The 24303-nt window shown below is 40.0% G+C and overlaps 1 long non-coding RNA gene across 1 annotated transcript; it reads left to right on the forward strand.

Moving 5' to 3' along the window:
• The first annotated feature begins 5640 nt into the window (after positions 1-5640).
• Positions 5641-11688, forward strand: LOC138352807 (uncharacterized). Its single transcript, XR_011222878.1, has 2 exons — positions 5641-5887; positions 11348-11688. It is a non-coding gene; the product is annotated as an uncharacterized lncRNA (long non-coding RNA).
• Positions 11689-24303: the final 12615 nt, after the last annotated feature.

Raw genomic sequence — 24303 nt, forward strand, 5'->3', positions numbered from 1 at the left:
GATTCGATATGGGTCTGTAATTATTTATGTCTGCCGTGTTACCTCCTTTATGAACTGGCGTTACTCTTGCTTTTTTAAGGATATCAGGGAAGGTATGACACTCTAGGGATTTGTTGAACAGCAATGCTATGGATGGTGCAAGGGCATGGGAGGCACGCCTGTGTACCATCGATGGTATTTCACTAATGTTCCCAGCTTTGGTTTTTAGTGAGTGAATGATGGACACAACATCTGTAGGGCTGACCGGAGAGAGGAGAAAAGAGTTTGGATAGCTGCGTGAAAGATATGTGGTAACATATGTCTGAGTCTCTGGGATTTTTCGGGCAAGGTGAGCACCAAACGATGAAAAGAAGCTATTAAATTCAGTTGCTGTTTCAAGATCTGTTGCAGGTGTATAACCATCCTTGGAGATTTTGATCTTATTATGTAAATGTTGTTTAGCTCCTAGGATGGTAGAGATGGCTCTCCATGTGCTTTTTATGTTGCCTTTTGCTTCTTTGAATCTATTCTCGTAATAGGAACGCTTTGCTCTTATTATACTGGTAAGCACTGATGAGTACCTCTTAACTACTTCTTCTCCAACTAGGCCAATCCTAAGTTTTTTTTTTCATATTCATGTTTCTTGTCGATTGCTTTAAGTATGCCATTAGTGAGCCAGGGATTATTTAACCTTTTTGCCAGTTACTTGCTTGGTGAGGAGAGGACAATAAGTATTGTAAAGGCTTTAAATTTTGGAAAGAGGCTAGTTAACGAATTATTATCCTGTGTATTGATAAATTTAGATTCCCAGTTTACATTGTGGAGGGCATTTGTGAGATTGCCTATTGCCGCTTCACATTGTAACCTAAAGGTAATTTTCTTGTTACCTGGTGGTGTTATGGCCATGTTCGCTACAAGGAAGGTAGGATAGTGGTCAGTTGTTCTGTCAGTGATTATACTTGATGTAAGAGGAGCTGTTATGTTGGTCCATCAGAGATCCAGGGTAGTCGCAGATGTTTGAGTGACTCGGGTGGGCCTGGTGATTGCGGGGATGAGCATACAGGAATTCATGCTGTTGAGGAAATAGTCTACTTGAGGGTTATTTTGTAGCCCTAGGTCAATATTGAAATCACCTCTGAGAACTATGTGATTTTTGTTGAGATTATTGTTTATGATAAGGTTCCTCAAGTTGTTATTGTATTTGTGTCTAGCTTCAGACACAAGCATGTTACAGTTATGTCTTAAAGAGTTGAGAGCAATTAAGGATGATAAAGAGTCACTTACAATTAATGTATAAAGTTTGGATACTTGTACACATTTCAGTGCAAGGAGCAAGGCAAATAGTTCAATCTGAAGGGTAGAGGCCCAGTTGTTTATACGGACTCCCCACTCAAAATATAAGTCATATCCTATTGCCAGGACAACTGCACTTCCAGGTGCACCCGTTGGGCGCTCTAGGAAACCTTCAGTGTATATGATTTGAGAGAGAGAATGCTCTGTGGACAGAGCATCAATATGGCTTAAGACGTTGAGCTTTGCCTCAAAACAAAGCTGGGACTGATCTCTAATTTGCTCCTTTGATGGAAAGGGAGGGATTAAAATTGAAAAGGGTGTAATTTCCTACAGTGCAGGAAAGTGCTATTGTTGTCTCTCTTGGTACAAATTATAAATCTGATACTTTCTGAGTTCAGTTCCAATTTTATTTATCTATTTGAAACAATGTTTACATTCAATAAAGAAATTCTGGAGGGCTTCTGTGCAAGGGTTAGGATGAGCTAGCCTAAGCATTTTTATACCAATTTGACAGTTATTTTCAGTAACACGATAAACAACGCTCGGAATATTAAGTTCCTTTCTCATATTAAGTATCTTTGTGGTACGAGGGCACCCAAGGATTATCCTCAAGGCTTCGTTCTGCAATTTTTCAAGCCCTCCAAGCTTTCTTTCAGGATGCCTTAAAGTTAGTTTAGTTCATTTATTATGCACCCCATACCCATCTTGTGGGCGGTAGTGGAAAGGGTTGCAGAGGCACATAATGGGCTCAGGGACTGAACCCCACAATTCATTTAGCTAAGCAAGTTACAATCTTGATGAGCTAGTTACAAAATTCAGTATAAGTCGTCACATCAACAACGGGTTCGAGATCGATCACAAGTACAGTTTCTAAATTAAGCAACTGACATATGTGGAGAGCTAGTGTCACAATTGATATGTTTGTCCTGCACACCGCTCCCCATCAAGTGGGCAGCGGTGGATAGGTTACAATGACTTAGTTACTACTTACAGTTAGCAAACTGGGGATATTTGGCTAAAATTTCTGGTACCAGATCATTTTGAATGAAATATTGACACATCGTTGGTACATTGGTTATAGAATTGTCTCTGAATTCACTATCACATAGTGACGGAGGGGTGTGCAAATAATTTTGTTGACAGTTAACGTTTGGTCAGGTCTACATCGGCAGATAATGAGAATTCCCAGAAATACTTGTAACCGAGTCTAAGCCGAGCAGTAGTAACATCTAGAAGTCTGCTGATTTTATTGGATGAACCATAGATGTGTGGCTCCTTTTGCATAATAGTATTGAACGAAAGTTAATCTCCCCAAACACTTTCGCGTTTTGGGCAAGTTACCCCTCCACTCTCTCCATTTTTTTTGGACATTCCCTGGTAGTGTGCGGAAATACTGAAAAGTGTATACTCTTTTCAACTTTGTCACCTTAATTCTCGTCCTATGTCTTTCATTTTGGTATCAATGCGTTCGCAATAGAATTCCCAACAGAACTATGTGCATATAATGTCAAAGACAGCAGCGCGCTCCACCCGCCGACAAGATGAATGTAGGCCAAGGGTACCAGAAAAAGAAAGCTGAGCCACCCTCAGGCAACTCTCATTACATTGGAGAGCGTGAAAATACTGAAAAGTGTATACCCTTTTCAACTTTGTTACCTCAATTCTCATCCTAGGTTTTTCAATTTGGCATCAATGTGTTCGCAATAGAATTCTCTACAGAACTAAAGGCATATAAACTCCAAAAGCCCGGCTTACCATCCGCAACAAACAAAGAAAGCGAGAGTGTGTTACCAGGGAGCGCACAAGAGCGATAAATTGTATACACTCTTTTCATTTTGGTCACCTCAATTTTCATCCTAGGTCTTTCATTTTGGTATCAATGTGTTCGCAATAGAATTATCTACAGGTTTAAATGCATATAAACTCCAAAAGCATGGCGTACCATCCGCACAAAACAGAGAAAGTGAGAGAAAGTAACCCGGGAGCACTCTAGTGCAATGTAATGTGAACACTCTTTTCACTTTGGTTACCTCAATTCTCGTCATATGTCTTTCATTTTGGTATCAATGTGTTCACAATTGTATCTGCTGGCATTTAACCTTTGCTTGGATCTGAAGGGTTTTAGGCTCACCACCATGCAATCTGATAGTACCACACGTGCATATACCTATCTTCAAGCAGCAATTCACTCATTCAAACCGACTTATAATAGTTATCCATATATAAATGGTAATCTTTGTTCTACCTGTTAACCTGTCATATGAAGAAAGATTGTCAAAGCTTATATTACATTCTCTAGAAAAGCAAAGAATTAGGAGTGACATATGGTAGAGGTGCACAATGAGATGAATGGACATAACAAAGGGGACATTAATGGGGTATTAAAAGTAGCAACACAAGACAGAACTCGAAACAAAGTGTAAAAATTGGAAAAATTTAGATTTAGGAAAGAACTGCATAAGTAAATACACTGGGTTTGTACCTTAAGGTTCATGTATGCAATATTACAGAGTTCCAGTTAACTCCCATGCATGCAATTAATTTATGTTATGTTTATGTTTTTTATGTTAAAATGTTTTTGTTGATTTGTTTGTATATTTTCATAAGTAAAGCATGCTTACCGTCTTATTCCAAGTTTTATGATAACTTTACAAGGTTTAAAACATAAAGTTCAATATATATTCTGGTTTTCATACAGGAATTATACGTTAATATAACATCATAATAACATAATGATGTCGTGTAAATAACGTTATACTGACGTCATATAAATGTTATATTTATGTTATAAGAATGTAAATTGGATAGCTTTACAGAAAGTAAACAAAAAAAACTAAATGTTGACTGAAAATGATTTATTCTTAAATATAAAGCATGAAAACATTATAATACCATAGCATTTACTATTATTTTTAAATTTTTACATAAATCTTAAAAAACTGTGTCTCAAGAATAAATGTTTTTAGTTATATCCTTTGATTTTAAGAACGTCAGATATACGTATTTATGTCAAAAGTTACAGTATTACCTTTGTGGCACCATTTAAAAACGTCCACAAACGTTCTGTGTTTGCTGGGTTATAGAATGGATATAAATTCACTTGAACGTGTCCAGCGTAGGATGACTAAGTTAATTCCCCAAATTAGAAATCTTTCATATGAAGAAAGATTAACAAAGCTTAAGTTGCATTCACTGGAAAGGCGAAGAGTTAGGTGTGACATGATAGAGGTTTACAAGTGGGTGAATGGAAATAACAAAGGGGGATATTAATAGGGTACTAAAAGTATCAACACAAGACAGAACACGAAACAATGGGTATAAATTGGATAAGTTTAGATTTAGGAAAGACTTGGGTAAATACTGGTTCAGTAACAGGGTTGTTGATTTGTGGAACCAATTGCCGCGTAACATTGTGGAGGTGGGGTCCCTCGATTGTTTCAAGCATGGGTTGGACATGTATATGAGTGGGATTGGGTGGTTATAAATAGGTGCTGCCTCGTATGGGCCAACAGGCCTTCTGCAGTTGCCTTTGTTCTTATGTTCTTATGTTCTTATCCTAACCTATCCTAACCTAACCTAACCTAACCTAACTTAACCAAACCAAACCTAACCTAACCTAACCGATGCTTGGATCGTCGACTTGATTTGGCGTCACCAGCTTTTTATTTTCGCCTAATTTCTTTAAAAAAAGATACTTTTTCAGATTAAAATTATGCTTTTTCGTGTTGTACATTCAGCACCAACATGCCCATGGTAAGGTATTTAGAACGAAGCTTATATATCTGTCTTTCTTGTGACATATAAAACTCTTACGTTTATTAAGGAATCTGCGTGAAATAGGCATGGTTCTGAGATGAATGCTGCGGTTTTCGAGCTCGACGAGCGATGAAAACTGCCACTTTTATACAACTACAAATATCTTCGGTTTTACTTAAAATATTTGTCTGGTAGAGGTTTTACATATAGATCGCGTTTCTGTCTTTCTTCTGACTAATACATAATTTTGGTTTAATCAGTTATCAAGATGTTTTCAACAATATTCTTTCAGCGTTCGTCTTTTCCAACACGGGCGGACCTTTTGAAAACGCGATACTTGGGCTAACTCATCCTATACTTGGGTCAGTTTCCATTATGGTTCGGAACACATCCACTATGGGAGAGCTATTTCCTTCAAAAAGTATAATCGTTTGGCTTTATGTTTAAAGAAACAATTTCAAGCACATTCTTTGATTGAAAAACATGAATATAAATACAAGTGTTAATTGTAAATGACCGGTTATAAACTAAAATAAGAAGTAGGAAAAATGATATGTGGAACCAGACAAAAACATTGGAACGCGTAGGTGATGAGAGGGTAAACAACCGCCGCCATCTTAGCAGCGCGCCAGCCGGTGATGTCCAGCACGAGCATTAAGGGAAAACCTTGACACAAACTGTACCTATCATAAAGAAGAAGCACCACCATTGACCGCCAAGTGCTCACATCAAGTCTAACTCTAAGAAACAACATTCAAGCCTTGACGCTTCTCCCAACATCCGGGGGAGAAAAACCTTCACACAAACTGCACCTGTCATAAAGAAGATGAAGACTCACCAGTGTCCACAGTGTCTGAAGGTATTCACTCGTCCAGGAAATGTGAAACGTCACATGTTAGTGCATTCAGGTGATAAACCTGATGAGTGTCCAGAGTGTGGGAAGAGATTCGATCGTCTTGGAAGTATGAAGACTCACAGGATGGTGCATGCGGATGAGAGTCCTTTTCAATGTGCCGAGTGTGGCAAAAAATTTAGAGCACGTGGAAATATAATAAGGCACATGTTAGTGCATTCAGGTGACAAGCCTCACGAGTGTCCAGAGTGTGGGAAGAGATTCAGTGAGCATGGACATATGAAGCGTCACATGATGGTGCATGCGGATGAGAGACCTTTTCAATGTGCCGAGTGTGGCAAAAAATTTAGAGTACGTGGAAATATAATAAGCCACATGTTAGTGCATTCAGGTGACAAGCCTCACGAGTGTCCAGAGTGTGGGAAGAGATTCAGTCATGGTGTAAGTGTGAAGCGTCACATGATGGTGCATGCGGATGAGAGACCTTTTCAATGTGCCGAGTGTGGCAAAAAATTTATAGAACGTGGAACTATAGTAAGACACATGTTAGTTCATTCAGGTGACAAACCTCATGAATGTCCAGAGTGTTGGAAGAGATTCAGTCGTCTTAGTGATATGAAGAGGCACAAAATGATACATGCAGATAATAGGCTAAACAATTAGAGTGTGGAAGGTAATTAAGAGAATGTTGAAGGATAATGAGGGACATACAGGTATATTAACTTAACTTTAATCTAACAGTGTGCTATCACAATGTCAGTTGGATGTTCTTCAAAGGTAATTCTATTTTGTTTAAGAAATACACTTCACCATGAAAGGTAAGATCAAGATATTTTATTATATTGTTCTTTTATGAAAGTTAGATGACCAAGCAAGAACTAGAGAAGCTGTCACTATAGGAAAATTCAAAATTGCTTATAAGTATAGAAATATCTCTTTAGTTTAGCAAAGATAAATCAAAGCTTTAAATATTTTTCTTCATATTTATGAAAATAATAATGTGCTTTCTGTTTTTGTTCTCTGTGAAAATTTATTTAAAATGTAATATACTCTGTAGCTAAGTTATGGACATTATTGTTGTAATATTATTTAGCATTGGTGCTGGTGAAGAAGACAGTCTGAGACGTACTTAAGATGAGACCATTTGATTGATAGGGAAATGTAGGTTAATCAAGAAATTTTCTCATCAGAGTCATATGCAAACTGATGTCTATTTTATATTTTTTGTTTAGGCATATTTATGAATAATACTCTTGATTATAAATATTTCATCGAAGAGTTTATTGAAGGCAGATTGGCATTTATAACTGTCAGTCAAGTTAATATGAAATTTAAATTTATATTACTCTAGAAATTTACATCACTCTAAATTTACCAGAAATTTATATTACTCTAGCCTAACTTTATCAGTTATGCTGTAATTGTCTTGGAATAATATTTTACCCGATTTACCTGAGGGCCACTAACCCTAGTGGCCTCGATAAAAATGGGAAGCTGGTAGCTTGTTGAAGGTTCCCTTCCCCCCCCCCCACCCACCAATTTTCCTTGATTTTTCCCAGGTATATTTTGAAATTCAGCACATTTTGGCAGTTATGGCGTTGGCGGGTAGTCAGTTCCATTGATCAATAACCCTGTGGGTGAAAAAGCCTGATTCAAAGTTATATTAGCTTAATTAGCAATAATATTATCCTGATTCATATAATCCTCTGTCAATTATATTATCCAAACTGGCAAATAGCATGACTGTCAATTTATATCAGAGATATTTATATATGTTGTGGTGCTCGTTGGTTCTATTACATCTATCAATGGAGAGTTTCAGATCAGGAGTAGCATTTAGGACCAAGGTTTTGTACATGTAAATAGCACAAGAGAATGTGTAGAGCGAGTGTATATTTAGCATGTTCAGGGATTTAAACAGAGAGGCTATGTGTTGTTTGAAGACAGTTTTATTGTTCTGATAACAGATTTTTATTGGGTGGTGATGAGCATCAGGTAATTTGCAGTGGATGAATGAACCCCATGCACAGATACCATATGTTCACATACCAACCCTAATTTTCAAAGACACCTCTAGATTTTTAGCTCCAGCCATTTCATTGCTCTACAACAAATCATTTGAACTCCAAACCTTTCCTGATATTCTAAGGGGAAAAAAAGCAGGAGTAACCTTAGTCCATTAAAGTGTCAATCTCACTGAAGTCAACAATTATATACCAATATCAACACTGCAGATTTTGTCTAAAATATTTTAAAGAGTTAATCTACAAGCAGCCTTAATCTTATTTAGCAAAACAAAATTTACTTAGTTCTTGCCATAATTGTTTCAGGCCCAAAAAAGGACCAATCATGCACCGATTAGTATGATTAACATTATATATGCAGCTCTTGGAAGAAATGAGTACCCTACATTATTGTTGACCTACATTAAGACTTTTTTACACTGTTAACACATTAACTTTCTTAAATTACAACATTACAGAGTAAGAGGTTAATCCCTCCAATACCTAGAGTCTTACCTTAGTGACAGGCTCCAGTATGTCTCTGTGAATGATTCCAATTCACCCACTCTACCTATTAACCCTGGTGTTACACTGGGCAGTATCACTTCACCCTCTCGTCTTTCTCATCTCTCCCTCCCTTTCCAGCCCGTTGCCATCATGAGGGGGCATGGTTGGCGGATGGTAGAGTGTGATGCTCCATGAGACAGTGTCCTCTGTCCTTTTGAAGCCTAATGCTCTTGCTGCCATCTTCGCTAATTGTGCTGAATGCTTTTTCCTATTAAGTTTAATTTTTCCTTCCCAATTCTCCTGTTTAATTGCTATTTCCTTGTGACGTTTTGCAATTCTTGATTATTCTTTCAGATGTTTTCTTCTGTTTAGACACTGGTTTTTTGGGGAGGCACACCCTCTCACCCGTAAAACTGTGGTACTCAGCATTGTCGAGCAAGAGGACACCTTTATTGTCAATCATTTCCTTCATTGCTGAGCCCAGTTATATCGTGCTGAGCTTCCATTATATCTTGACGGGCTGTTGATTCCTATGGTTGCGATTGTATGGCGTATATCTACAGTGCACCCCTGGGGGTGGGGGGGCCTTTGTCTTGTTGGGTGTCCTATCCTCTAATTGTGGCTCCATGGTGGGTATGGGGCCTTGTTTGTTGATGAAATGTTTACTCATTCATTTTCATGCTGATATCTGACCCTCTTTTTAACTTCTATGACGTGAGGGGTGGGAGACCAGGCCCCCAAGTCGGACTGTGATGGAAAGCTGGGCTCTGTAGCCCACACTACATTGGTCCCAGATCAGGCAGCTCCTGACTCTCCCTGCTTGATGGGGTTCTGGGAGCTCTTCTACTACCTGACTTGTGAGTGCTTGGTCCATCAGGTCCCAACTACCCCTATCTGCTCCCCCTCCCACCTCTGTGGCTGGGTTGAGCCTCAAGCTCCCAATGATGACCACCTCATCACATGGAGTGGCTTCATCTCTCATTGTAACAACTGGGCCTCTTTCCCCCCCCCTCCTCCCTCTTACTGGGGATTACTTACAAATTACATCTTTTGGATGTAATTTGATTCATTTGTTAAGAGCATGTTGTTACGGCCCTACTGGGACGCAACCGGGTTCTTTTCTGATGGTATTAGTGTTTTGGGTATCCGGCACCAAGTTAGTAGAGGCTTTCATGGGGTGAGCTCCGTAACGCAAGTAAAATCAACAGGGGAGGTACATTAAATACACAAGTATACTTAATTATATATATTCCTTTCTCACCACCATATGTAAATTAAAGTCACAAAAGGGAATTATTACTACACAGTATTTACATCTTCGTCTTCCTCTGAAGACACTGGATACTTGGCGATGCTCACTCTGGGTAGTTTTTCCTGGTTTTCTCTTCCGTCGCCCAGGACCCAGGATGAATCTTCCCTGGCCACAGGCCAGCCAAATTACAACCCACTGGGTGCCTCGTTGTGATGGCCTACAACCACAGTCCAGCCTGTAGCTGGCAGGTACTAGTCAGCCTCGCTGTTAGGCCACTCCATGACTATTACTAGGGTTGCGAGCCCTAGGCAGGAGCCTCGTGTGACTCGCTGTTCACTCTCCTCGGTCGGCACCGCAGTGGGTGGTCTCTTCCACCAGCCAGCCCCGGAGACAGCGAATCCTGTCACTGCCACTCCTCACGCAGGCTATCACACACTCAGCAGAGTTCGTCCAGGGGTGGCTCACAACTTCTACAAAGCAGACTGGTGAAGAGACCTTGGCTGCCTTGGGTAGACTGATTCAACGTACCTCACAGCCGTCCTAGGTTGACTCTGAAAGCAGACACGTCATCAGTACTGGGTGTGGTGTTTGTGTGTTACTGAGGAAGTCTTGGTTGTAGGGTTGATATAAAGCCATCGCTTGGTTACTGACTTTAATAGTTAAACTGATACATGACTAGTAGCTACCAAGCTTGGCGGGCGTCCTGTACGCTCTTGTTTACCTTCTCTGGCGTCTGCTCCGCCACACATAGAAAATGGATGGTACCATTTTCTGTGAACATGACACTGGGGACACTACATGGGATCACTAGGAAACATCACTTACTACCTTAGACACGAACATCCACCTATTCACTCCATAGATGGCGTTCACTCTAAGCGCCACCTCACCAGAGGTCAGCAGCGGCTACATCACGAGCCAACTAGGACAGGCATCTAGCACTTATTGCCGGCATCTCTCGTCATCACTAGATGGCGTTGTCCATGTTGTGTGATTTATGGGAGCGGACTCACAGATGGCGTGAACTTCACGGCTTCGTGCTCAGGCGAGGAATTTTGGTTCGTAACACACGTGCCCAAAGCCCATACTTTGGGCACACTATAGAGTAATGTAAGTTTGCCTCAGGTAATAAATAACAGTGATCATCATTACCCGGTTTCAGGGGATGGATGGTGTTTCAGGCCATCCTCCAAAGGTTTCACAATGTCAAGAAAACGGTCAATTTAAAGTAGTCTCTCCTACCCTACCAGAGGCTCCAAAACAGAAAATGGGACGGTACATCACTTTTTTTTTTTTTTTTTTTTTTTGAGATATATACAAGAGTTGTTACATTCTTGTACAGCCACTAGTACGCGTAGCGTTTCAGGCAGGTCCCTGGAATACGATCCCCTGTCACGAAGAATCGTTTTTTCATCCAAGTACACATTTTACTGTTGCGTTAAACAGAGGCTACAGTTAAGGAATTGCGCCCAGTAAATCCTCCCCGGCCAGGATACGAACCCATGACATAGCGCTCGCGAAACGCCAGGCTGTCTTACCACTACACCACGGAGACTTTCTTGAGTTGCTTTCATTTTCTTGTAAATTTTTTGGCCTTGTGTGATGCATATGAGCAAAAAGTGATGCTCTTTATCGGAGGACAGGTTAGGTATTTACTCGGAGTAAAGAGAATATTATAGACAATCTTTTTTTTTTCTTTGGCAGGAACACCACTTGAATATGGCGTTGCTTGTGTGGGTGTCGCGGCGAAGTGATCTGGCCGCAGCGGTGCGACCCATCGTGGCTGTACTGATTTACTTACGTCCTGGATGATCCCGGAAGCGCCTTAGTCGGACCTTAGCGTGCATCTTAGCCCGGACACAAGTTTGAACCCTCATTACGGCCTTTGTGGATTTGTTCATTAAATGTATCATGATATTGTGATTTCTGTATCACAAGTGATGTTCTTTTCCTTAAGAATGTATTCCATGATTTGTATACAGATAAAGGTTTGATTGATAACAGTTGTGTATCTCAACTTGTCTTGATAATAAACAATAAAAGTATATTTGAGTTTAAAAACTTATTATTGCTGTCAAGTTTCATAATTTCTGGAGTACAAGATGACTGGTATTGACCCTTTTAACCCCCTCTGTGGTGCCTCCTTGCCGTGGTGAGGGGCTCACGTACACCTCCCTGTGACCGGTGTAGGTTGCCTTTGCCCCCTCTCCTGCCCCTTTTTGGGTGGTGGACGTGCTGAAGGGCACCACGTAGGGGCCTTATGAACCATCGGACCACCCGCTGGAGGAGTCGCCTGTGAGGGGCCGCCCAGAGTGGATGGTTGGGTGTCCAGGCTGGGGCGATAGAGGGAATGGGGTCTTAGCATCAGTGTGGGAGAATGGACGATGTAGTAGGACTCCCCTGTTGAAAAGGGGGAGCACCGCTGGGGACGACACACTCTGCACTGGCCCGCGCTCGGCCTCCATGGCAGCCCTGGTAGGTGGTATCTCTTGGTTCCAGGTCCCAAACTTTTGATATTGTTTGCTGCATGGATGATGACACGACTTCTCTTACCCAGGCTCATGGGGTGGGCGACCAGGCCCCTGAGTCGGACCGTCCTGGAAGACTGGGATCTGTAGCCTTCGCTACAGGGCCCAGTTTAGGCCCAGACCGGACTCTTCCTTCCTGCTCCCCTCCTTCCTCTGTGGTTGGGTCGAGCCCCAAGCCTGCTGTGGTGACCGCCTCGTCCCCTTGCACGGCTCCATCTTCTTGTGACTACTGCGCATTTTGACCCATCTCTCTCTAAAGGTTCTCATCGCCGTCCCCGCCACGGCTACTCTCGTATGCTCCCTTCCCATACTAATTCGTACCATGCTTTGCTTGGTCCTGCTTCAAGGACTAAGTACTTTGACCTCCATCCTTTACATTCAACTCCTGACAATTTTTCCCTTCATAGGCATCTTGTAGATTCCGTAGATGCCTCAGTTACCTTCAACCCCACCCATCTTGGTACCCGTGTCGTTGCTGCTCCTCAGGATGCAGCCACCCGCTTGGCTGCCTTATCCTGCCTTGGCGAGACCCCTGTTCGGGTCTCAAAGAACGCTCAGGTAAATGCCAGTGTTGGCACTGTTCTCCTCCCACACCATGTTGTGACTGGTGTTAGGAATCTAAAAGACTGAAAAGACCACGAGGATATCAAGCATATCCTCAAGGCCCAGGGTCATTCTGTCCTCCAGGTGGATATGTTTACTCATCCCCCTCATGGTTATCGCCGTCTGCCCCTTCGGGTTGTGAAGGTTACCTTTGATGGTAGGACCCTTCCGCCCTCTGTCATTCTTGCTGGTGCCAGATGCTCCGTTCAGGAGTATATTTCATCTCCTCGGCTCTGCAATAAGTGCTGGAGGTTTGGGCATGGTTCCCTCAAATGCTCTAGTCCTGTCTCTCTCTGTCCCATGTGTGGAGGCGAGGGTCACTCTAAGCTGGAGTGCACTTCTCCCTAGGTCCGCTGCCTCAATTGCGGTGAGGCCAACCCTACCTTCTCCCGCACGTGTATACGTTACAAACTTGAGGCGGCTGTCCTCAACTTGAAGCACCGGGACCATTTGTCTTTTCCTGAGGTTCGGCGCTAAGTTCATTGTCTCCCCTCTTTCACTAGCGTATCCTATGCTCGCGTGGTGCGCTCCTCCTCTCCTCGTCCTTCCCACCTTACTCAGTCTCAAAACCGTTTCCAAGCCTTAGACCCGGACACACCCACCACCACCTCCCCTGTTTCCCTCCGTTCTGTCCCAGAGGGTCCCCCCTTTTGGTTCTCTGTCTAGGGTATCCCTTCTTTCTACCCAGTCTCTCATGTCTCCTCCCAGCAAACACAGAACGTTTGTGAACGTTTTTAAATAGTGCCACAAAGGTAATACTCTAACATTTGACATAAATACGTATTTCTGACGTTCTTAAAACCACTAGATATAACAAAAAAAAAGGAATTCTTGAGACACAGTTTTTTAAGATTTATGTAAAAATTTAAAAATAGTAGTGAATGCTATGGAATTATAATGTTTTCATGCTTTATATATAAAAATAAACAATTTTCAGTCAACATTTCAATTTTTTGGTTTACTTTATGTAAACCTATCCAATTTATGTTCTTATAACATAAATATAACATTTATATGTCGTCAATATGACGTTATTTCCACGACATCGTTACGTTATTATAATTTTATATTAACGTATAATTCCGGTATAAAAAAGCTGAAATATATTGAGCTTTATATTTTAAACCTTGTAAAATTGTCGTAAAACTTGGAATAAGACAGTAAGCATGCTTTTTTTATGAAAATACAGAAACAAATCAACAAAAACATAAATCACATGTCACCTAGCTATAATTCTTTGTCTTTCTAGATAATGTAATTTAAGCTTTGCCAATCTTTCTTCATATGACAGGTTTCTATTTTGGGGTATTAACTTTGTTATCCTCCGCTGGACGCATTCTAGTAAATTTATATCCATGATGTGGATATACTGTGACCAAAAGTGAAGTGCATATATATCTAAATGGAGCCTACCCAGAGCAAGATATATCTGAAGAACAATGAACTGATATCTTAATCATTACTAATGTTTCAATACATAAATCCCAGTGTTCTGTTTGCCTTATTACGAACATTTATTCATTGATTTTTATTTGTTTTAAATTCTTACTAATCATAACTCCCAGATCCCTTTCATAATTCGACTTCATAATCTCAGCACCATGCATGCATCTAGCTTATATCTTGTAACTCGATCTATCGTCATTACCTATCCTTTAAACCTTACATTTGTCAGTATTAAACGGCATCCGCCAATCTTTTGACCATATTTCAGTACCCAATTTAGATCGTTCGATCGATCAATTCAGACCTCCTTGAATCATGTATCATCATACATGATGATATAATGATACACACTACTGGGTATGCTGATGATATAATGATACACATTACTTGTTATGCTAACATGCAGAACACTCTTAACTCTGTATTAGTCTCATGTCAGGACTTAGGTTTAATCATATCTCAGCAGAGGAAACAAAGATACTAAACGGGTGTCTACCCAGGCAGGGAGGAGCTGTTCACAAGATGCAACTGTATGATTGCTCCCAGCTTGACTATGTTAACAGATTCAAATCCCCTAAAATTTGCCTTGTATTGTCCTTTTGTATTCAAACTCTGTCGTCAGTATAAAGAGAGGCTCCATAAGCCCTCTTGGAGATGTGTCAGGTTATCACTCAGGCTATGGTGCCAATGTTACAATTGTCAAAGTGATGTACCTTGCATACATCAGATCTTTAGTGGATTATGCTGCACCTCTGCTTGTTTTGATGCCTGAAAGAAAGCTTGGAGGGCTTGAAAACTTGCAGAACGAAGCCTTGAGGATAATCCTTGGGTGCCCTCGTACAACAAAAGATACTTAATATGAGAAAGGAACTTAATATTCCGAGCGTTGTTGATCGTGTTACTGAAATTAACTGTCAAATTAGTATTAAAATGCTTAGGCTAACTCATCCTAGTCCTTGCACAGAAGCCCTCCAGAATTTCTTTATTGAAGATCAGCATTGTTCCATGTGGCACTGTATCAAAAACTTTGCTAAAGTCAAGGTACACAACATCACAATCCTTACCACTATCAACTGCCTCAACTATGCTGGAATAAAAAGAGAGCAAATTTGTTAAACATGACCGGCCATGTGTAAAACCATGTGTTGCGACTTAACCCCATTGATTCTAAATCTTTGATTCCTTTGGTATAGCCATGCCCTAATTCAGCTTAATATAGAATCCACAATATAGTGAGCCTCTATCTTTTAATCAGTCTTTTATGTGGCACTGTATCAAAAGCTTATATTATGAGTGGGAAGTCCGTATAAACAACTGGGCCTCTACCCCCTTCAATCCGAACTATTTTCCTTGCTTCTTGCACTGAAATGTGTACAAGTCTCTAAACTGATACATTAATTGTGACTCTTTATCATCCTTAATTGCTCTCACCTCTTTAAGACATAACTGTAACATGCACGTGTCTGAAGCTAGACACAAATACAACAAAATTATTAATGATAACAAGAGACTTCGAACTAGGTACCTCACAGGAAGGTGTCCTCACTCCTACCTTATTTAATACCTTAATAAACACGCTGTTAAACTCTGTACCGAGCAAACCCAACGTCCACATCATTATAGCTATGCTGATGATATAATGATACACACCAATGGGTATGCTGATGATATAATGATACACACAACTGGGTATGCTGATGATATAATGATACACACAACTGGGTATGCCGATGATATAATGATACACACCACTGGGTATGCTGATGATATAATGATGCACACAACTGGGTATGCCGATGATATAATGATACACACCACTGTGTATGCTGATGATATAATGATACACATAACTGGGTATGCCTATGATATAATGATACACACAACTGGGTATGCTGATGATATAATGATACACACCACTGGGTATGCTAACATGCAGAACACTCTTAACTCTGTATTAGACTCATGTCAGGACCTAGGTTTAATTATCTCAGCAGAGAAAACAAAGATACTAAATCGGCGCCCACCCAGGCAGGGAGGAGCTGTTCGCAAGATGCAATTGTCTGATGGCTCCCAGCTTGACTATGTAAGCAGATTCAAATACCTTGGCCTTGAGGTGCCACTGTATGGTCCTGTTGTATTCAGACTCTGTCATCAGTATAAAGAGAGGCTCCGAGCTCTCAAGGCTGTTGCAGGTTATCACTCAGGCTTTGGTGCCAATGTCAGAATTGTCAAAATGATGTACCTTGCATACTCGATCTTTAGTGGATTATGCTGCACCTCTGCTTGTTTTGATGCCTGAAAGAAAGCTTGGAGGGCTTGAAAAATTGCAGAACGAAGCCTTGAGGATAATCCTTGGGTGCCCTCGTACAACAAAAGATACTTAATATGAGAAAGGAACTTAACATTCCGAGCGTTGTTGATCGTGTTACTGAAATTAACTGTCAAATTAGTATTAAAATGCTTAGGCTAACTCATCCTAGTCCTTGCACAGAAGCCCTCCAGAATTTCTTTATTGAAGATCAGCATTGTTCCAAATGGATAACAAAAACTGGAACTCAACTCAGAATGTATGGGGTTCATGATTTGTACCAAGAGAAACAACAACGGAACTTTCCTGCACCGTGGGAGGTTACACCCTTTCCAGTTTTAATCCCTCCCTTTCCACCCAAGAAGCAAATTAGAAATCAGCCCAAACTTCGTCTTGAGGCAAAGCTCAACGCCTTAAGCCATATTGATGCTCTGTCCACAGAGCATTCTCTCTCTCAAATCATATACACTGATGGTTCCCTACACCGCACCACGGGTGCAGCTGGAAGTGCAGTTGTTCTGACAATGGGCGATGGCCTATACTTTGAGTGGGGAGTCCGTATAAACAATTGGGCCTCTACCTTTCAGACTGAACTATTTGCTTGCTCCTTGCACTGAAATGTGTACAAGTCTCCAAACTTGATACATTAATTGTAAGTGACTCCTTATCATCCTTAAATGCTCTCAACTCTTTAAGACATAACTGTAACATGCTCGTGTCCGAAGCTAGGTACAAATACAACAAAATTATTAAGGATGGTAACAGAGTCCATTTCATGTGGTCTCCATCTCATGTTGGCCTCCGAATGCATGATAGAGCTGATAAGTTAGCCAAAGAATCTGACTTTAAAGGAGACGTATGAGTGTAGCCTTGGATTGTCAATGAGCAATCTGAGAGCAGCAGTACACCGAGAACTTCAACAAGATCTTGTAGATCTGAGGCAAAGTGAAATTGACACCAGTAATTCCATCTATCATCATACTATCATGCAAGAGGAGCCACACATCTATGGATCATCCAATAAAATCAGCAGACTTCTAGATGTTACTACTGTTCGGCTTAAACTGTGTTTCAACTCTCTCTGGAATTTCTAATTATCTGCTGATGTAGACCTAACCAAATGTAAACTGGGTCAACAAGCACACCGTCTGTCACTATGTGATGGAGTGCCAAAAGACTTCAATTGAATTGAATTGAATTGAATTCAGAGACAATTTTATAATATTTGTTCCAGAGATGTTTAAATATTTCATTCAAAATGATCTGCTACCAGAAATCTTAGCCAAATATCCCCTATTGGCTAATTAAGGAAAAGAAAATGATAAGTAAATTGTCTCGCCAATTATATATACGAGGGAATGATTAAGGGTCGAGGGATGAAATGCGCATTGCTGCCCTCACCTGTGACGTCACAGCATCATCCGCACAAGTATCAACAGAGCGGCCATTTTGTCGTCAGTGCAGTCAGCGGACAGAGGACAAACGCTTCATGCAAATATTATCGTAAGTAAACACTTATATTTTATTATATTATTAGATTCTAGTGCTGGCTACAGTGCTGTGTATGTGTAGGTGAGGCCTGGCAGTGCTGGTGTATGTGGAGGCGAGGGGCAGTGCTAGTGTATGTGGAGGCGAGGCCTGGCAGTGCTGGTGTATGTGGAGGCGAGGGGCAGTGCTAGTGTATGTGGAGGCGAGGGGCAGTGCTAGTGTATGTGGAGGCGAGGCCTGGCAGTGCTGGTGTATGTGGAGGCGAGGCCTGGCAGTGCTAGTGTATATGTAGGCAAGGCCTGGCAGTGCTGGTGTATGTGGAGGCGAGGGGCAGTGCTAGTGTATGTGTAGGCGAGGCCTGGCAGTGCTAGTGTATGTGGAGGCGAGGGGCAGTGCTAGTGTATGTGTAGGCGAGGCCTGGTAGTGCTGGTGAATGTGGAGGCGAGGCCTGGCAGTGCTGGTGTATGTGGAGGCGAGGGGCAGTGTTAGTGTATGTGGAGGCGAGCGGCAGTGTTAGTGTATGTGGAGGCGAGGGGCAGTGCTAGTGTATGTGTAGGCAGGCCTGGCAGTGCTGGTGTATGTGGAGGAGAGGGGCAGTGCTGGTGTATGTGTAGGCAGGCCTGGCAGTGCTGGTGTATGTGGAGGCGAGGGGCAGTGTTAGTGTATGTGGAGGCAAGGGGCAGTGCTAGTGTATGTGTAGGCAGGCCTGGCAGTGCTGGTGTATATGGAGGCGAGGGGCAGTGCTAGTGTATGTGTAGGCAGGCTTGGCAGTGCTGGTGTATATGGAGGCGAGGGGCAGTGCTAGTGTATGTGTAGGCAGGCCTGGCAGTGCTGGTGTATATGGAGGCGAGGGGCAGTGCTAGTGTATGTGGAGGCGAGGCCTGGCAGTGCTGGTGTATGTGGAGGCGAGGGGCAGTGCTAGTGTATGTGTAGGCGAGGCCTGGCAGTGCTAGTGTATGTGTAGGCGAGGCCTGGCAGTGCTAGTGTATGTGGAGGCGAGGCCTGGCAGTGCTAGTGTATGGAACTGAGGACTCAGGCTCCAGGGCCTGGGCACAGGGGCCTGGGCACTGCTGAGGGTTAGCCAACATGAGAAGGTTGTGTTGATTGCCTGAAATTATTTAAATTGTTTAATGTATTGAATGGCATTTTTCAAGTTACATTTTTTAAATTACTGAACTAGGTTCTAAATTTTTTTAAATTTTGCCATGAGGGGGCGAGTTTATTGGTCTATTGTTATATAAATAACTTAATTTTACAGAATCATCTATCAACGCACATCCACAAGTTGAGGAGGAGGATGTGACCTTCCAGATTTCTGAAGTACTGAAACATGCACCAAACAGGCCTGGTGGATCTAGGTACAAGGTAAAATAATTTAAATTTTTTTTTTTTTTTTTTTACTAATTGTCCGATATATATATATATATATATATATATATATATATATATATATATATATATATATATATATATATATATATATATATATATATATATATATATATATATATATCTTTTGTTCGCATTTGTGTTCCTCACGTGTTGCCCCAAAGAATGAGGTGATTTGGTAAAATGCTATGCCCAAGATAACTATCCGAGTGCCGGCGGTGGGGTGGTTCAAATAGCCTCGGCTATCACCTCATTTTGTCCGGTCGTGATGGTCAAGTGGATTAAGGCGTCTTGTACATACCAGATGCGTTGCTTCTGGGAGTATGGGTTCGAGTCACTTCTGGGGTGTGAGTTTTCAGTTGCATATGTCCTGGGGACCATTCAGGCTTGTTCGCATATATATATATATATATATATATATATATATATATATATATATATATATATATATGTCGTACCTAATAGCCAGAACGCACTTCTCAGCCTACTATTCAAGGCCCGATTTGCCTAATAAGCCAAGTTTTCATGAATTAATGTTTTTTCGTCTACCTAACCTACCTAACCTAACCTAACCTAGCATTTTTTGGCTACCTAACCTAACCTTACCTATAAATATAGGTTAGGTTAGGTTAGGTAGGGTTGGTTAGGTTCGGTCATATATCTACGTTAATTTTAACTCCAATAAAAAACAATTGACCTCATACATAGAGAAAAGGGTTGCTTTATCATTTCATAAGAAAAAAATTATAGTAAATATATTAATTCAGGAAAACTTGGCTTATTAGGCAAATCGGGCCTTGAATAGTAGGCTGAGAAGTGAGTTCTGGCTACTAGGTACGACATATATATATATATATATATATATATATATATATATATATATGTTTCATTGAATATGACCGCATATTCTGTATTTATTATTTTCTGGTTTAGGGCTTCTATCCCTCTAACTATTTTCTTAGCATCAGGGCTTAATTGAAATAGGAGTTCTCCAAAACTCATTTTCGAACTTTTAAGGTGAAGAAAAGAAGTGATTTACTATAGAGTGTATTACACTTATTTATATAATTTGCACGACGTTTCGAACCTCCATGGTTCATTCTCAAGTGAACAGATCTTACAATACTAGTTGATTTTATATCCGCATTAGGTCAGGTGATAATACAATTAAGGTGAAAACATGGGGGGATACATAAGGGATAAACACAGGGGCTGCAGAAGGCTTATTGGCCCATACGAGGCATCTCCTATCTAAACACAAAGATTAATCCAGTGTAATTAGCCTGTTATGTTGGACATTGTCTTCTGTGTTGGCATCGATATGTTCTTGTCTTGTCCTTACTCTCATGGTGGGTAGAGTAAATAGTTCCGGGATTTGGGTGTTCATCGGAACTATTTACTCTACCCACCATGAGAGTAAGGACAAGACAAGAACATATCGATGCCAACACAGAAGACAATGTCCAACATAACAGGCCAATTACACTGGATTAATCTTTGTGTTTAGATAGGAGATGCCTCGTATGGGCCAATAAGCCTTCTGCAGCCTCTATGTTTCACCTCACATTTATCCCTTATGTATCCCCCCATGTTTTCACCTTTATTGTATTATCACCTGACCCAGTGCGGGTATAAAATCAACTAGTATTGTAAGATCTGTTCACTTGAGAATGAACCATGGAGGTTCGAAACGTTGTGCAAATTATATAAATAAGTGTAATACACTCTATAGTAAATCACTTCTTTTCTTCACCTTAAAAGTACGAAAATGAGTTTTGGAGAACTCCTATTTCAATTAAGCCCTGATGCTAAGAAAATAGTTAGAGGGATAGAAGCCCTAAACCAGAAAATAATAAATACAGAATATGCGGTCATATTCAATGAAACATGTTTGAAAGAAAACCTGCTGCCAGTATACACCAATATATATATATATATATATATATATATATATATATATATATATATATATATATATATATATATATATATATATATATATATATATATATATATATATATATATATATATATATATATATATATATATGTCGTACCTAATAGCCAGAACGCACTTCTCAGCCTACTATGCATTGCCCGATTTGCCTAATAAGCCAAGTTTTCATGAATTAATATATTTTCTCTAATTTTTTTCTTATGAAATGATAAAGCTACCCATTTCATTATGTATGAGGTCAATTTTTTTTTATTGGAGTTAAAATTAACATAGATATATGACCGAACCTAACCAACCCTACCTAACCTAACCTAACCTATCTTTATAGTTTAGGTTAGGTTAGGTAGCCGAAAACGTTAGGTTAGGTTAGGTTAGGTAGGTTAGGAAGTCGAAAAACAATTAATTCATGAAAACTTGGCTTATTAGGCAAATCGGGCCTTGCATAGTAGGCTGAGAAGTGCGTTCTGGCTACTAGGTACGACATATATATATATATATATATATATATATATATATATATATATATATATATATATATATATATATATATAAATAAATATATATATGTTGTACCTAGTAGCCAGAACGCACTTCTCAGCCTACTATGCAAGGCCCGATTTGCCTAATAAGGCAAGTTTTCATGAATTAATTGTTTTTCGACTACCTAACCTACCTAACCTAACCTAACCTAACTTTTTCGGCTACCTAACCTAACCTAACCTAACCTATAAAGATAGGTTAGGTTAGGTTAGGTAGGGTTGGTTAGGTTCGGTCATATCTCTATGTTAATTTTAACTCCAATACAAAAAAATTGACCTCATACATAATGAAATGAGTAGCTTTATCATTTCATAAGGAAAAAATTAGAGAAAATATATTAATTCAGGAAAACTTGGCTTATTAGGCAAATCGGGCCTTGCATAGTAGGCCGAGAAGTGCATTCTGGCTACTAGGTACGACATATATAAATATATATATATAATGTGTCGTACCTAGTAGCCAGAACGCACAACTCAGCCTACTATGCAAGGCCCGATTTGCCTAATAAGCCAAGTTTTCATGAATTAATGTTTTTTTGACCACCTAACCTAACATTTTCAGCTACCTAACCTAACCTATAAAGATAGGTTAGGTAGGGTTGGTTAGGTTCGGTCATATATCTATATTAATTTTAACTCCAATAAAAAAAGAATTGACCTCATACATAATGAAATGGATAGCTTTATCATTTCATAAGAAAAAAAAATAGAGAAAATATATTAATTCATGAAAACTTGGCTTATTAGGCAAATCGGGCCTTGCATAGTAGGCTGAAAAGTGCGTTCTGGCTACTAGGTACGACATATATATATATATATATATATATATATATATATATATATATATATATATATATATATATATATATATATATATATATATTTATATATATATATATATATATATATATAATATATAATATATAATATATAATATATATAGTGTGTGTGTAATTACCTAAGTGTAGTTACAGGATGAGAGCTATGCTCGTGGTGTCCCGTCTTCCCAGCACTCTTTGTCATATAACGCTTTGAAGCTACTGACAGTCTTGGCCTCCACCACCTTCTCACCTAACTTGTTCCAACCGTCTACCACTCTATTTGCGAAAGTGAATTTTCTTATATTTCTTTATCATCTGTGTTAAGCTAGTTTCAATCTATGACCTCCTGTTCTTGAAGTTCCAGGTCTCAGGAAATCTTCCCTGTCGATTTTATCAATTCCTGTTACTATTTTGTATGTAGTGATCATATCACCTCTTTCTTCTGTCTTTTAGTTTTGGCATATTTAATGCCTCTAACCTCTCCTCGTAGCTCTTGCCCTTCAGTTCTGGGAGCCACTTAGTAGCATGTCTTTGCACCTTTTCCAGTTTGTTGATGTGCTTCTTAAGATATGGGCCAACTTCTGTTGTTGGGCACCACACAACAGCTGCATATTCTAGCTTTGGCGTAACAAAAGTCATGAACAATTTCTTTAGTATATCACCATCCATGTATTTAAACGCAATTCTAAAGTTAGAAAGCGTAGCATAGGCTCCTCGCACAATATTCTTTGTGGTCCTCAGGTGATAGTTTTCTATCTAGAACCACCCCTAGATCTCTTTCTTTATCAGAATTATTTAAAGATTTCTCACATAATGTATAGGTTGTGTGGGGTCTATGTTCTCCTGTTCCACATTCCATAACATGGCATTTATTAACATTAAATTCCATTTACCAAGTGGTGCTCCATATACTTATTTTATCCAGGTTTTCTTGAAGGGCATGACAAATCATCTAAATTTCTTATCCCTATTATCTTAGCATCATCAGCAAACATGTTCATATAATTCTGTATACCAACTGGTAGATCATTTATGTAGACAATAAACATCACTGGTGCAAGAACTGAACCCTGTGGTACTCCACTTGTGACATTTCTCCAGTCCGATACATTGCCTCTGATTACTGCCCTCATTTTTCTATCAGTCAGAAAATTTTTCATCCATGTTAGAAGCTTACCTGTCACCCCTCCAATATTTTCCAGTTTCCAGAACAACCTCTCTATGTGGAACTCTGTCGAATGCCTTTTTTAGGTCCAGATAGATGCAGTCAACCCAACCATCTCTTTCCTGTAATATATCTGTTGCTCGATCATAGAAACTGAGTAAATTCGATACACAGGATCTTCCAAATCGAAAACCATACTGTCTGTCTGAAATTATATAATTTCTCTCCAGGTGTTCTACCCATTTAGTTTTAATTATTATTTCCAATATTCCAATTCCAATTTTTTCCAATAATGTGTGTGTGTGTATGTATATTTGTATTGTTGAATATGACCGTAAGTCATAGTCTTTCTGCCCCTCTCCTTACTGCTATTGTTGTTTCTCGCATCTTTGTATTGCTTGTATGATTGGGCAATT

This window comes from Procambarus clarkii, chromosome 55 (genome assembly GCF_040958095.1).
Source record: "Procambarus clarkii isolate CNS0578487 chromosome 55, FALCON_Pclarkii_2.0, whole genome shotgun sequence".
In the NCBI taxonomy this organism is placed as follows: Eukaryota; Metazoa; Arthropoda; class Malacostraca; order Decapoda; family Cambaridae; genus Procambarus; species Procambarus clarkii.